The sequence below is a fragment of the Aedes aegypti genome, chromosome 1 (assembly GCF_002204515.2).
Source record: "Aedes aegypti strain LVP_AGWG chromosome 1, AaegL5.0 Primary Assembly, whole genome shotgun sequence".
In the NCBI taxonomy this organism is placed as follows: Eukaryota; Metazoa; Arthropoda; class Insecta; order Diptera; family Culicidae; genus Aedes; species Aedes aegypti.
Genome location: NC_035107.1, coordinates 47,128,751 through 47,143,998, shown reverse-complemented (window position 1 = coordinate 47,143,998; position 15,248 = coordinate 47,128,751). Strand labels below are relative to the sequence as shown.

The 15,248-nt window shown below is 36.1% G+C and overlaps 1 protein-coding gene across 6 annotated transcripts in view; it reads right to left on the bottom strand.

The window, feature by feature from the left end:
- The window catches only part of LOC5566774 (contactin-2), a 161,202-nt gene extending 154,770 nt beyond the window's left edge, over positions 1 to 6,432 (bottom strand). For 3 of the 6 annotated variants that reach the window (XM_021844527.1, XM_021844585.1, XM_021844658.1), the window contains exon 1: positions 6,292 to 6,432. The gene's annotated coding sequence lies outside the window, so the exon portion shown is untranslated. Of the gene's footprint in view, positions 1 to 6,247 lie in introns of all 6 variants that reach the window. The other 3 variants (XM_021844782.1, XM_021844881.1, XM_021844715.1) reach the window with 3 other exon arrangements.
- Between the last annotated feature and the right edge of the window lie 8,816 nt (positions 6,433 to 15,248).

The following is a 15,248-nucleotide window of genomic DNA, read 5'->3' as shown; positions in this document are numbered from 1 at the left end:
AACTCACACCAACAGCGTCGTGCCATCGTGTGCGAAAAACACTCACTCGAAGACGACACGAATCCCTCCGCGCGCCGTGACGAATCGAAGCGTCGACGAAACACCCCAAAAGCCCCCCCACTCGGCTCGAACGAAGTTTTGTTTTGACGTCGCGAGTTAGAGGTGTGCGCCGAAGAGCTGTTTTTTCTCGCGTGGTTAATTTGGCTATATGTATCGGATATTTATGAGAGCAACATGCGATATTAGCTCTGTCAAGTTATATGGCGTCTGAGACAAGCTAAGAAAATTAAGAACCAGACTGATTCGTCGCCTATTGGAAGATCCCCACCACGAAAGCGAATCGATAACAAACGAAATTTGGATGGACTACAGACTGTGCGTCATGAATAGGGTAGCGACTGTTTATTTCGTTCTTAAACGCTAACAGTTGGCGCCAGCGGCGAAAATTACAGGCAACAACCTTTCGAACATTAAGTTTCTATCACTAGCTGCCGAGCGACGACACTATTGTTTGTATTCCACTCACTCATCGCGCTACGCTGGATTCTTAAATTTCTCAAACTTTCAATACAAGCGCATGGAAGAATGGTAATCGAAAACTGTCAAAACGTATGAAAAATAATGAAACACGTAAATTACTTGCAATTAGAAAACTGGATCAAAAAAGTAGTGATAAGAAATCAAGTGTAATGTGAATACATAACATTTTGTGTTTAGTTCATCTTCCGTGGTGCTTTCTTTGTTTCAGGATTTCGTTTTTACCACCACTGAAAAAGAGCCATCTATTGCCTTTTCAGTTTTGAATATCGCCCTATTCTCGACCGATGATGATGACACGGAAACATCAGAAAAAGAGCAGGCATATGATGAGGATTATGATAAATGGTTGGTATAAATAAAGGAGAAACATAGTCGTTAAATGAAGAAAAAGATGAAAAATAAAAATGTATTATAATTTAGGTTAATGAATTTGACCTGAATGATTCTTCATTGAATTAAAGGGTCGTTTATAAAGTTGAAAAAAAAAAAACAATTTTTACCCAATCCTCGCGACATTGTAGGTAAATACATTTCAAATATTTCAGAAAAGTACAAAAGACTTTTCGAAATTTACTTTCTGATTTTTCTTCGCCTTGGCGCCTTCGTGCGCATCTTCTTCTTCTTTCTGACGTAACATCCCAACTGGGACAAAGCCTGCTTCTCAGCTTAGTGTTCTTATTAGCACTTCCACAGTTTTTAACTGAGCGCTTTCTTTGCCGTTTGACCATTTTTGCATGTGTACATCGTGTGGCAGGTACGAAGATACTTTATGCCCTGGGAAGTCGAGAATATTTCCTATACGAAAAGATCCTCGACCAGTGGGATTCGAACCCACGACCCTCAGCTTGGTCTTGCTGAATAGCTGCGCGTTTACCGCTACGGCTATCTGGGCCCCAATATGTGTGCATAGTACCTTTGAAAAATTCCATTGTGATTTGAGATACGGACAAACTCCTCAAATTTTGCCGTAAAGGTAACTTTACAGCAAGCTAATACCAGAATAATGAAAACAATATGTCAAGCTTCAAGAATAGATCATAAATAGCCAATAGATGGTCATAGATTAATTTTACGACGTTCATACTTGCCAGGAGATATATCAAAAGAGGTGATCAAAGTTCTTGAAGAAATCCCTGTAACACATGGTTTTCTGCTACGCAATCTTTTTTTCAACATTTTTGTATAATGAAGACGAGGCATATTTCATTAAAATGTACAGTCGGTTCTCTATCAGCTCAGCGTAGGAGCAACTTTCAGAGGAAACCTTTATAAATTTTATTGAGCCTTGGAGGAATTGCTGAAAAAAAAAACTGGAGAAATCTCTGTAGAGATTTTCCTACAGCAATATCTGGGGGAGTCTGTGGAGAAACTCGTGTAGGAAGAATTATCTAAGTTAATCACTGAAGGACTCCTGGAGGCATCTTTGGAGGAATCTCTGAAGAATCCTTGGAAGTATCCTAGGAAGCATCATTGTAGAGATTTTGCTGGTAGAATCTCTAGAGAAATCCCGGAAAAATCCCGTGTAGAGATTTTTCTGTAGAAAATCCTGGAATTATCCTTAAAGGAATGCATTGAGAGCTTTCTGTAGAAATCCTACGTGAAATCTTAGGGAGGAATCCAAGGATAGATTTTTCAAAAGGAATTGACGTAGAGATTTTACTGGAGAAATTTTTAGGATAATTTGTGATGAAATTCCTGCAGGAGCGAATGTCTCGAGGAATCCTGGAAGAATTCCTTGTGAATTTGTGAGTTGTAGAACATCTGGAGGAATTCCTGGTAAAATCTCTGGAGCAAGTCGTGGAAGAATCCCGATAAAAAATCTTCGGAATAATATATTGGTATGAATCCGTATGAATAGATATCTTTGTATGAATCCGTAAGGGAATCCTCGAAGGAAGCTCTGGAGAAATCACTAGAGAAATATCTTGAGCAATACTTAAAGAGATTATTCTAGTGTAATTCCTGGAACAATTCCTGGAGAATTCCTTGAAGATATCTTTGCGATAATACAAGGATAAATCCGGAGATTCATGAAATAAATCCTAGAGGAATCCTTGGAGAAATTCCAGTAAAGATTTTACTAGAGGAATATATAAACGAATCACTGGAGACAGGAGCTTTTTGTGAAATCTCTTAATAAAGGAATCCCCTGCATATCCCTGCGATTCCTGGAATGATCATCAGAGCATAGAGTATCCTCGTAATTGCCACACGGTATACACATGCAAAAATGGCCAATCAGCAAAGGAAACTCTCAGTAAATAACTGTAGAAGTACTCATAAAGACACTGAGCTGAGAAGCAGGCTCTATCCTGGTGGGGACGTAATGCTAGAAACAAGAAGAAGAATTTTGTATGATTTCCGGCTTGGTGTTCGTTAAAATCTGGATGAGAAATCATGAATTTTGAGCTGTCGCATGATGAAACTATATGATGGTCTATAAATGTCCAAACCACACCCTACCGGAACCGGTTCCAGAATACTTAGACAAAATTTAGTTGTTGGTCCTTTTGATGTTCTTGTAAATCGGAATGAGAAACTATGAAATTTTAACCGTCGTACCATACATGCGTATAAACTACTGAATATGATATGTACCGGTTCCTTCTGAAACGGGTTCCAGACGTCTTTGTGTCACCGAGCCCAGAATGGCCACACTCACAAAAAAGTCCAGGTTTCTATTTTAGAGTTCCATATCTTTGATATAAAAATGGATTTTTGAGAGCGTTTAAAAGTCATGAGACATTTTTGACACTTAACGCATAATGTGTAAATTTTTCTTGATGCATTAGGAAGGGGGCTGTCCATTATTTTTGTATGAAAATTAATAATAATTTGTATGGCGCGTAGACAGAGATTTCTCCAGCATAACCTCTTTAGAAAATTTTCCAAAGATACTCCTAGGGATTTCTCCCAAGATGTCCTAGGGATTTTTTCCGGGAATTCCTCTTGAGATTTTCCTGAACTTTCCTTCGAAAACTCCGGCAAAAATTTCTCCAGAGATTTGACCAGACATTCTTCCAGGATTTCTCCTCTAGGGATTTCTCCATAAAATCCAACAGGGATTCCTTAATATTTTTTTCTATAGATTCCTCTTGGAATTGCACCTGGAATTCTTCCATGTATTTCTCCAGGAATTTATCTACGAATTCCTCCGAAAGTTTTTCATGAAAATTTTTGGGATTATTTCTGATGAAATTCCTGGAGGATGGAATCTCTGGAAGAATCTCAAGAGGAATTCTTGGAAAGATCTCCGAAGGTGTTTTTTGAGACTCAGAACACTTCTCTAGATAAACTTCTAGATCCCTGGACACATAAAACAGAAGATGAATCTTTTTCGGTATGAATAATATCTTATGTCTAATAGACATAGAATAGGGGTTCACGAGCCGAGTAGTGGACTGTTTAGCATATTCCCACATGATTTCACAAAAAAAATCTCAAAACATACTTCAATCAATCCTATAAAAATATCGAAAGGGCTATTCTAAGAATCATTCAGGCAGTCCACAAAAATGTTGAAAAATGATCCTTTGTAGAGCTTAGGAGGAATTCACGAAACATCTTGCAATATAGTAATGATGTTATTTTTTTAGACATTTTACAATCAAATATGCGAAAAAAAAACTTTAAGGATTTTTTGGAGATTCTGCCAAATATTTCCAATTGCTCAAGCTTTGGCCCAGTTTTTGAGAATAGAAGACCAAAAATTTTTAAGTATTTACTAAGACTCATGTCAGAGCTACAATCCGTCAAAAATCTCGGAATCAGGAATCTGCTTAATATCTCTTTTTGAATTCAAAATAAATAGAATTCGAATTAAAAATTAAACCTCCAAATTTGAAGTAAATAGCCTCCCTTTCAACATTTCATATTTCTTTATGCCGAGCTTTAAAGAACATCATTTTTTTTTTGTTGAATCATCAAGGATCTTAGGAAACATTTTCTAAATATAACTACGATTCTCCCCATCATATATTTAGAAAGGATTTCAGCGTTATTTCAGGATTTCATTTCCACATCAGCGCACAAAGCTTAAAAACTTATGCTCTCAAAATCACTTGCCAATATGGTTTATAGACTTCTGAACAATTGAGTGACGATTTTCCAAAACTTGAGATACATCAGTTTTATTTTACATACAAGTGTGGAAAAGTTTGTAAGATTGGAATGCTGAAAATTTATCAATCGAAGTTCACTAAGCAAACTTCAAACAGCTGTATCTCAACGAAATCATAACCGATTCAAGCTTTATTTGAAAATATAGTCTTTTGACTTGGCGATAGGAATGTGATTTTTAGCTTGTTAAGTTGTAATTTGTAACAAAAAAAAGTTATTTTTAAACAAATTTTGGTAAATTTTCGAAGTTTTGTCAGTTTTATAAAAAGTGTTTCGGAAAAATGAGACCCTCTGCAAATGAACCATACTTTTAGATGTTCAATAGTTTTTTTGCCCCTCTTTACTCCCAGAGGTAAAAATTTTATTTTCATATTTTATTATAATATAGTTGATTAGGGGACATTCCTTACCCGCATGGTTAGAGTCCGCGGCTACAAAACAAAACCATTCTGAACGTGTCTAGGTTCGATTCCCGGTCGATCCAAAATATTTTCGTAATGGAAATTTCCTTGACTTCCCTGGGCATTGAGTATCATCGTACCTGCCACACGATATACGAATGCTAAAATGGCAACTAGGGCAAAGAGCGGTCTCAACTGTGAACTAACTGTGAAAATGTTCATTGAACACTGAGCTGAGAAGCAGGCTCTGTCCCAATGAGAAAGTAATGCCAAGAAAAAGAAAAATGCCTATCAAAAACCTCTATCATATATGATGAAAAATAGCACATTTTACGATGTTGTTCTGAATGTTCATTCTTCCTAATTTTATTGTATGTTTGATTCCATGATCGACGAAACCCATGAAAAATGAAAGTATTTTGATACACTGATGCAATACTTATAAAAATATCATATAATAAATCAAACTGTCCGAAACTGAGGGACAGAAGGTGCTTAACCAAAATTGTAATTTGTCCATATTTAGTTCAATTATGGCACAAAATATATTCAATTTTTTAAAGATTTTCAAACTTTTCTCCTTTAAAACAAAAGACATGCATATATCAAAGATGTGCTATTCTACGCAAACATTAGTCTACATAATAGCTTTCTTTTCTACTGATACACCATCTTGATTGGACCATGATTTCTCAATGTTTCGACTTTGTCCGGTATTGGGTGCAGTCCGGCACTGGGGGATCTCCCCCTAATCACCAAAGGAAGTTCAATTTGCATCCTAGACAAGATTTATGTAAACATTTTTGCATTTGAACCAGATTTTTTGGGCCAATTCACAAATTTCATAACGCTAGAGGGGGTGGGTGAGTGTCGTAAAGATGTTACGACTCATACAAAATTCGTGAAATATTCATACAAATTGCGTTATGAGGGGGTTGGTGGGTATCGAAAACGAGCATTTTCGACGTTATGAAATCTGTGAATAAATCATTATGTAATAATAGCCTTTTTATTTGGTTGAATGTAAAATCTTAATCCGGTCAAATTAAACTAGCAAACCGAATTTTCGATTTGACATTCTTTTCAAACCGGATGATGTTGGGTATCAAAGATATAATTCATAGATTGTCATTTTCAATCGACAAAACAGCTGCATCGGTGCACACCTCTAGCAGCGCCGTCCTCACCGTCACCAAATGCCTTCACATAAATATGTGTGCGTAGTGCGTACCCTGTATCCTGTGTAAACGGAACCCCCTCGAGAGCTGCGAATTTCCACCGAACAATCGCTTTCCACTTCGGAGCACACAGGAAAAACAAACTTTGCACGACTGATTCACACGACCGTCCAAAATGAACTGACGGGAGATGGAGACGCTCGGTTCGCGATTGACGACGCGATGCTCTGTTGCTTCCTCATCACGAACGCGATTCGAAAGATTCGAATGAATTTCACCACCCACCGGTGCGAGAGATGGACGCCTTTCCGTCGCTCTCTCGCCACTTCACGCACACAACGACGCAACCGCCCACTTGATGACAACGGAGTTTACGCTCTCGCATCCCTCACCTGCGACAGACGAATTTGTTTTGAAACGTTCGGAAGGAGGAAAAATTCTCCACCATCACAACTTACTCCCGGCTTGCACTTTCTCCGCCACAGGATTCGTTTTACTGTCTGTAGAAAGCAGGTCTACCTTTTGACGAAGTTGTTGCCAAGAAAAAAAAAAGATGGTTTCTTCTCAACGCACCTAGTGTTCCTTTTCCGTGAGGAATCACAACCACTTTGAATTACGGGAATTAGGTAACGCAAGTTTTTGGAAGATTTTCAATTCACGACACACTATTCTACACACTATAGTCCATGAAACGAGATAGAAATTCGGGAAAGGTGGAGTCTTGGTGAATTGTTTGATTCTAGAGAATCGAAAACTGTGAACCGATTGTGTTGACGGCAAGAGAAAAAGTGACTCATTTGTGGGAAATCGAAGACGAATGGAAACGGTGGTTAGAAGATGGATGAAAGGATCCGTCTGGCACCTTTCAGTGACGGTGTGTGTAAGCTCAGGAATTTAAATGCGAGGCTCATTCAAACAGACGCATTAAGGAGTATCTAGTCAGTTGAATGGCTAAACTCGAGGTTTTCGAGTTGAATATGTGGAAACGTTGGTTTCTGGAACTCACGACTCTCTGTTCATTAGATAGGGCGCGTTACCCCTACGCCACGAGAGGACTGATGGACGCAGAAGTTAACCTGAATTCGATTTCAGCTCAAGAATCTCGTGGTCTTTTTTCGCAAAGCGCACTTTCAGAAGAATCAAATACCCATAAACCCAAGGCTTTCTATTTATATGCAATGCCTAGCCCGAGAGCGCATTATTTATTAGGTATTGAAATACCATACACTACTCGCCAACGACGTGCTGGATGAGATTTCTAAAGTACGGGCTTAAAATGGTTCTCAACGTTCTCAAACGACCGGTTATGGAACACGAGTCTGTTGGCCGATAAATACAGTGGGATTCCGTTTTTGGCAACAAAAACGAAATTTTCAGTTGTCAAAAACGGAACCGTGCCGAAATCGGAACTCAGTTTTTTAATTTCAAGAAATTCATTTGAACGTTGTAACATCATTATTATGGAACCAAATGATGGTCAGACTTCCTAACGGTCCACTTCAAAGCAGATTTCCTTAGGATATGGCTTTACTATGAAATTATGGACCCGTCCAATTATTTGTTATAAACATTCCACACACTTTTCACAGCTGAAGTATCTTCAATGAGTTACATTAAGCTTCTAAAATGTATATCATTAGTACACATATGCCAAGCCAAAGCAATAATCGCATATAATCGCATAAGTAATTTTTATTTAATAATTGGTCCATACCTTAAAATAGGGTAAGAATACAGATATTCAACACATTTCATTATAAACGTTTTTACGAAAATAGTTCTACGTGTTACAAAACTGAATATTTTTTTGTTTTTAGAATTTATTGAACAAATACAATATTCGGTAATTTGAAAATGGCTTTTCACAAAGCATCTTATATCATATTATTGACTACAGTCAAAACTGCACACAGAAACAGTTGAAATCAATTTCTGTACACAAAAATATAATAATTGATATTCAATCAAATTTTAAATATTTGCACAAAAAATACACAATTTATACACAAATAAGTTTCATATCACTTCAATTTGAAATTAGTTTTATTTGTGTTTTAGAATTTGAGCTTGTATGTTAACCAACCATATGAATTCAACAGAAATTCACAGAATCCCGCTATGAAGTAAAATATAAGAATCTTCAGATGTCGGTAAAGAGTCCTGAGGAGCCCGCTAGAACTCTGAAGAACCTCGATAGGAATCCACAGGATCTTGCGCAGGATTCAGATAGGATTTGACATCTAGCCAAGAACTTGCCAGGAATTCTGAGGATTCGCTTAGAGTTTTGAGATTTCGCTGCAATATTGCTGAAAATTCTGAAGTCTCCGATGAAATTCAATGGTTCTTCTACAATCTTCTAATTCCGAAAACTAACAATAATAGGCATGTCGGCAGCGACCCGTATTCAAATGGAGGGTCCATAATAGGAAACGTCAAAATTAGTAAACATTCTTATTATGGACCCCGGGAGGGGGTCAAAGTGTAGCATAGACTGTGATTGCATTTGTCAATGTGGCGCTATAAATGACGTATAGAAGAAGCCGGTGGGTCATTTACTTGTAGATTATATGTTGACATTTCTAAAATTTACTTGAATACAAATTAACTTGAAATACGCATTTTATTTGATGAAATTTCATTAAAAGTTAAGAGACACGATGTTTTGCTTGGTTTGCTTTTATTGTTGTGGTATGCTTTTAGACACACAATGCATGTAATCCTACAATTAAAGCTGAAGGTGAGCTGGAAAGGCGAGATGAAATTTATGATAGAAACTCTGTGTGAGTCATAGACTTTTTATTGCTTTTCTGTAAATGCTTGTACTTTGTTCAAACGAATTCTTACAGATCTAGAAAAAACATATTTTTATCATATCATATCGGCATACTCAAGTAGGCTGGCCATATAACGCGAATGCCTGAGAGGTTGGAGCTCTAGTTGAGATAATCATAGATATTTATTTATTTTATTTCACCGTCTTCGACTGAAAGTCGTACAGACTGAACTAACTATATCTAAATTTCCTGTGGCCTACTTATACGGTTTTTGGATATATCAAAATCGATTTCGTGGCCTACTTATACACGTTTTTGGATATATCAAAATCGATTTCGTTACAAATCTCGTTAAAAGATCGAATGCAGGAGTCAAGCGGGTTGTTGTAGCCGTAATTTGTCTGGTGATATGGAACAGCAAGTAAGGGAGAGTTTCGGAAACTACGAGGAGGGATGTAAAGCGGTGTTTGCTCAAGAAGCACGGGACAATCAATCGCATTTGTGATGATGTCGAAAACTAGCAACCGTTGCACACTGGTCCAGGAAGCTAATTAAGGCGGACATGAGGTTTTCGTCAAGATTTATTGATATTAGAGCCATAGTTTCTTCTGAGAATATGTTCAGAATTTTCAGTACTACAAAATGTACGGATCAAAATTTTTTTACGGTGATCGCAAGAGTGACGTATACGCCAACTTTTTTTATTTTAACGAATCGTAAGTTGGTATGTTCAGCAAAGTTGTAGCAAATGATCAGAGAAACATCTTTGCCTAACAAACTTTTTCTTAGTTTTGCTCAAGAGCCAAGATAATTAAGTATTTTTAATAAAAAATCGTTTTTTGCTCTTACCTATGTGTTTTATTTTTTAGTTTTATCGGCCTACTATGTTACAAAGTTTTCATACTCATCATTTGCTACAACTTTGCTGAACATACCAAAGTTGTATTTCTTATGGTTTTCATGTTATTTGAGTTTTTCGTCTTAAAATTAGCTATTTTGTATTCCTTGTATTTTAACTATAAGCACCTAAAAAAAAATATATCTTTCCACCAAATGATTTTGCAGTCTTTCAAGTACCTGTGAGCAAAATTTGGAGAAGATGATATTTTTGTATTTCGTTTCAAATCGATTTTACTAATAGACGATATGAGATAAATCCATATTTATTGAATATTTATACATGTTAAACTCACAAAAGTCATGGCTACCTAAGCATATCAAACCAAATGTAACACGTGTATTTATATAGAAATATAAAGTACATCGTTTTTCAGTTGTTTTCGATTAACTTGGAAGCTTCTGCAAGAAATTCAACGTCTTTTCCTCTACTAGTATTTAATCTATTCCTAAGCAAGATCACCGGGTTGGAAGTCAACATAAGCCGTACAAAATACATATACAAAATTTACAGTCCGATCGAATTCTATAGCATGGTTTTCCCAGAATCTTCTGATGGATTTTTTCCGCATTTTTTATGCTTCTTCGGCGGCATGCCGGACAACATCACTCCTTGCGAAAGTAGTTTTTGCACCGTTGGAGAGAGTACGTACCAATCGTAGAACTGGCGATACTAACAGTGCGTTTCTGACAAAAACTGTTCAAATGCCTTCTCGTTAATCTTCCGATTAAAGTTGACTACTTTTAAAATTATTGAGATCCGTAAAAAAAAGTTATTACAAGTGCGGAAACGATAACAAAAGTGCGCAATTGAATCAAATCGGGTACGTGTTTTCGGGGGACTTATTCTTCGTAAATCGAAGAATAAGTGCTCTGAAGACACCAGCAGGATTCAATGAAATCCCTCACTTTTATTCACACTTTCGCACTTATGAGGCCGCACTTCGCAGTCCAGTAGTGAAAGAAATACACAATATCTACTTCCCGAAAAAAGCGGCGTGCCGTGTTACGACCATTTGAGTTCCTACCAGCTGGAAGAGGTTCGTACAGTCTCAGCTCCAACCTTCCTTTGAGGGCTTTTCGTGGCGATCCTTTAGAATGCTGTTACATTTACTGATACGTCTACAACTATTGCACGGAAGTGGTGTTGTCCGGCATGCCGCATTACCAAAGAACAGAGCCGTAGTGTGGCCTCATGGCGCCCTTGGCGAACTGCGATTTCAGCGCCCTTTGTTCAAAGTTCTTTTTTCCGTACACTCTTCGAAAATTTCGTGCAAATTTCAGTCTTTTAAGATGCACATAAAAGAAGCGAATATTTTGACTCAAATTTACATCCGTTCATAAAATTACATTATTATCACAAACCAAAAAAAAAAAATACACGACATGACGTAAAAGTAAGTTATGAACACTTACTTCCACGCCATACCGTGTATTAACTCTGCATCCATCAGCTCCGATGACGGCTTTGTTGATCACGATGACCGGGGTGATAAATTATACATTGCTAGACAAATTGTGACTCTCAACGAATGGAAAAACTTACCTTCTAGTAGTAAAACTGCTCTTTCTCTCGTTGTGCGTTTTCTGAAGCTGAATGAAACCTTATTTACACTCAAAATTAATTTTCAAAAGCAGGAGATTTCGGAAAATAATAATTTCACTCTCACTGGCGTAATTTGATTATTGGGGCCAAAATTTTAAATGCAATCAGCTCATTCACTTTCATTTACTTCCACCATCATATTTTGGTTTCAAACACACCGTTGCTTGCTATATGTGTATAAAAAAAGAAACTATTCACAATATTCCACTATTGCATAAGTCAGAATAACATCTTGAGCATCTTCTCGCCTTCGTTCATAATCCTCCTGGTTAGGTTGCAACGCCATTGCACACTTCCTACAATTTACTGGTCGTCAGAATCGAGACCAAACATTGGAAAATACTGGTTCAGTGCAACCTACGACTTGTCGTGTAACGTGTCGATGAAGGGAACAGTCAAATTTACGACAATTCACATATTGTATTTCATTTCTCACAACATTTTGCCAAGTTTTTCGAACAAACTTTACACGCGACGACTTGCCCGGACCGCGTTTGAAAACAGACTTGATTGCTTGCACGGCGCTGTCATCAGAATCAACAGTCATGTAAATTTATGTCTTAATAACCATGAAATTGAACCAAATATTGAAATTGTATAGCTTTGGACATCTAAATTTGAATTCGATAAGTTTATTTCAAATGTAATTGTAAAAATAGATTAGCGAATAAGTATAATTTATTATAGATCACAAGAGACATAAAACTCAATCATATTTCTGATTGAGTCTACAAAGAATAAGGTATTACAAGGTTTACGTCACACGTAAAAATCATAATTTTTAAGAGTGTAGGTTTAAGTAAAGTTCCAGCAAATTTTGAAGGATTTTTTTTTTCAAAATTTAAGCGCGTTTCCTGAAAATATTGTTCATTGAAATTCTCAAAATATAATAAGATATAGCTCAAGTAATACTTATACATTAGCTTGATTTGGTAAGGCTTGTGCAAGAAGGCATATTAAATTTGTTATATCTCTTTTAAAGTAAAATTGTCCAAATAACCAGAGGTTTTTGAAGATTTTTAAAGAATTTCAAATAAAATTAATGTTAATATGGCCAGAGACGAGAGAAACTACTGGATTCATTGCCCACTTGGCGTCACGTCATTTAGATGCTTTTATTATAGTTTCAATGAAATGCATACTCCTGAAAATATATTTGTGGATATTGTTTATTCATTTATTTCTCCACAAGTTTTTATACATTTGTCCAATATTTCGAAGGAAATGTTCAATAAATTTTGGTTATGCTTTTTCTTAGTCATATTCTGTTGGCTTAAAAACGAAGGTCAATTGTAGAATATATTCAAAAAAGTGCTTGATCAAGTCCTATAATAATCAAGAGTTTGTCGAATATTTTTGCCATCATGCATACATCATACAAGAATAAATGTAAAGAATTTTCGTCAAAGTAGCGCAATGAATTTGTTTGTAGAAGTTTAATATATTTGATCTTTATTAACGATATTCTTAGCCCTGGGCTAGTTCATCTCGGGACCAACGGCTTTACTTCCCTTCCGAAGGAAGTCCACACCATTACCTGTCCTTTTTGTTATAAGTGACTATCTCAGGGTTGGTACTCGATCCCAGGTCCTCGGCGTGAGAGGCATGTGTTCTAACCACTACACCAGGTCCTTCTTCATCGAAAGTTTTAAGTTTACGCAATGAATTTGTGTAAAAAGTTTGATACTTTATTCTCAGAAATTACTCAAAAAAAACTAGAGAAGATTTTTAAGAATATATTACCAAGATTTAACTAAAAATAGCAAAAGAAAACTAATGAAATGAATGTCTCCAAAAGTTCTGTACGAATTCAAACATTTATCAGTCAGTTCGGAGAAAAAAAGTATTTAGTAGCAAAAATAAATCAGTTGTTACAAACCTACCCTACACCATTTTTTCCACGGGTCTAGGGCATTTGGCATAAAGCCGTGTATCATAAGGCCATTTGTCATAACGCCATTTGGCATAAAGGACATTTGGTTTCTAAGATAATTTTGCTCTGGATTAAATCAAAATTGTCTTTAAGATTCTATACAAATCTGGCTTGAGGCTTAAAATCCTGCCTATAACCCTCCTAGTATTACTTTATGATATTGGTTTTTATTGGGAGTTATTAGGAGTCCGTATCTCAGGAATTCTCTATGACGGAACTGTGTTTTTGACGCAACATTTGCCCTCTATCGCTATTTGTTAATATCTATGATTGTTTTTCTAGACACTGTGACTCCAGAAACGCCATTACTAAATATGTACATATTAGAGTGTCCATCCCGGGACAAAAAATCCCGGGATTTGACAAATTTCGGGATTTCCCGTTTCTGATTTTATTTCTGATATCCCGGGAATCCCGGGATTCCCGAAATGTACGTAGAATTTGATGAAAACCACTAAATTTCAATGAAAAACAATGACATTTTTCCTCACTATCAATCTTTTTTGATAAAGTAGAAAAGCACAATGAAAAAGAGAATAAACGAGTAATTATTTACATGAAAAGATTTAATTACCAAGATAGAAATACATATTCTTATTTGTCTAGTGGTAAAGTTTTAATGCTTTTCTTTTCAAAATTAGCCTTTTTATAAGCCTATGCTGAGTACGCGAGTACACCTAAACTGCCGCAAATCGCAAATCGGTACCATCTGTAAAAAGTAGGCATTGAACAAATTGACTGAGAAGTTTTCAATCTTGTTTTCCATACAAATATTCAAAACATTCCAGGAGAATGGAACAGTTTTCGATTCCAATGAAATTTTCATAAATTGCTTTTCAATCCGTTACCTTTCCAGGAAAAATATAAAAATGACCAAATAACGATTCATTTTTGTGTAACACGATGCGAAAATCTGCAGTGGGACTGACATGTGTTTACTTTTCATTATGGGACAATTCGACTTGGTATTTTTTCCTTATTTACTGACCAAAAAGTTATTCCTCGTTAGTGCAGCTGAAAGGTCATTAGAAGATATAATAAAAACTGATATCAACTCAATTTAGACCAAAATGCAGATTGCACTGACTTGCGATTCACGGCAGCAAACTTCAGTAAATAATTTTCAGTATTTAACTTTTAGCATGATCTACAATACCTTCAATGATCTTTGATCGTTTCTTTTGTTCTAAAGTTTTATGAATTTTCAAATGTTTGAAGTAAAGTGCTTTAATATTATGACTTAAGTTTTTATCAAACTTCCATTCATAAGTGTTATAGAGAATTTGAAAAAATCCGTAGCAAACCCGTAATTATTAAAGCTAAGTTTTGATTTATGTTAGGTTTCTTCATCAGAATATCTGAAATGTGATTTGTTATAATTAACATATCATTTTGAAAAGTAACATTATCTGTTTATTTCATTGAAAAATACATTGTATTGTTAAATTTGAACTTCCATTTCAACCGAAATGCTTCTTTTATTGAAAAGTTGTTAAATCCCGGCATAGATTTTTGTCCCGAATCCCGGGACGAGCAAAATGGCCGGGAAATGGACACTCTAGTACACTGCCCATAAAGGCATAACTGTCCCATATTGAAAAAGTAGGCATTGACAAAATACCGCTCAAAGTTTAAAGTTTGACTTCTCATACAAATGTTCATGATTTTCTGGTACATTTCTACTCGCCATATTCATTCAGCACAACCTCACAGGTAACTCATTTTGCATCTATTGATCATAAAAATATATAAACTTGAACACAATTCATGTTTAGCAGTTGCTATTTCGGTTGAAAGTTC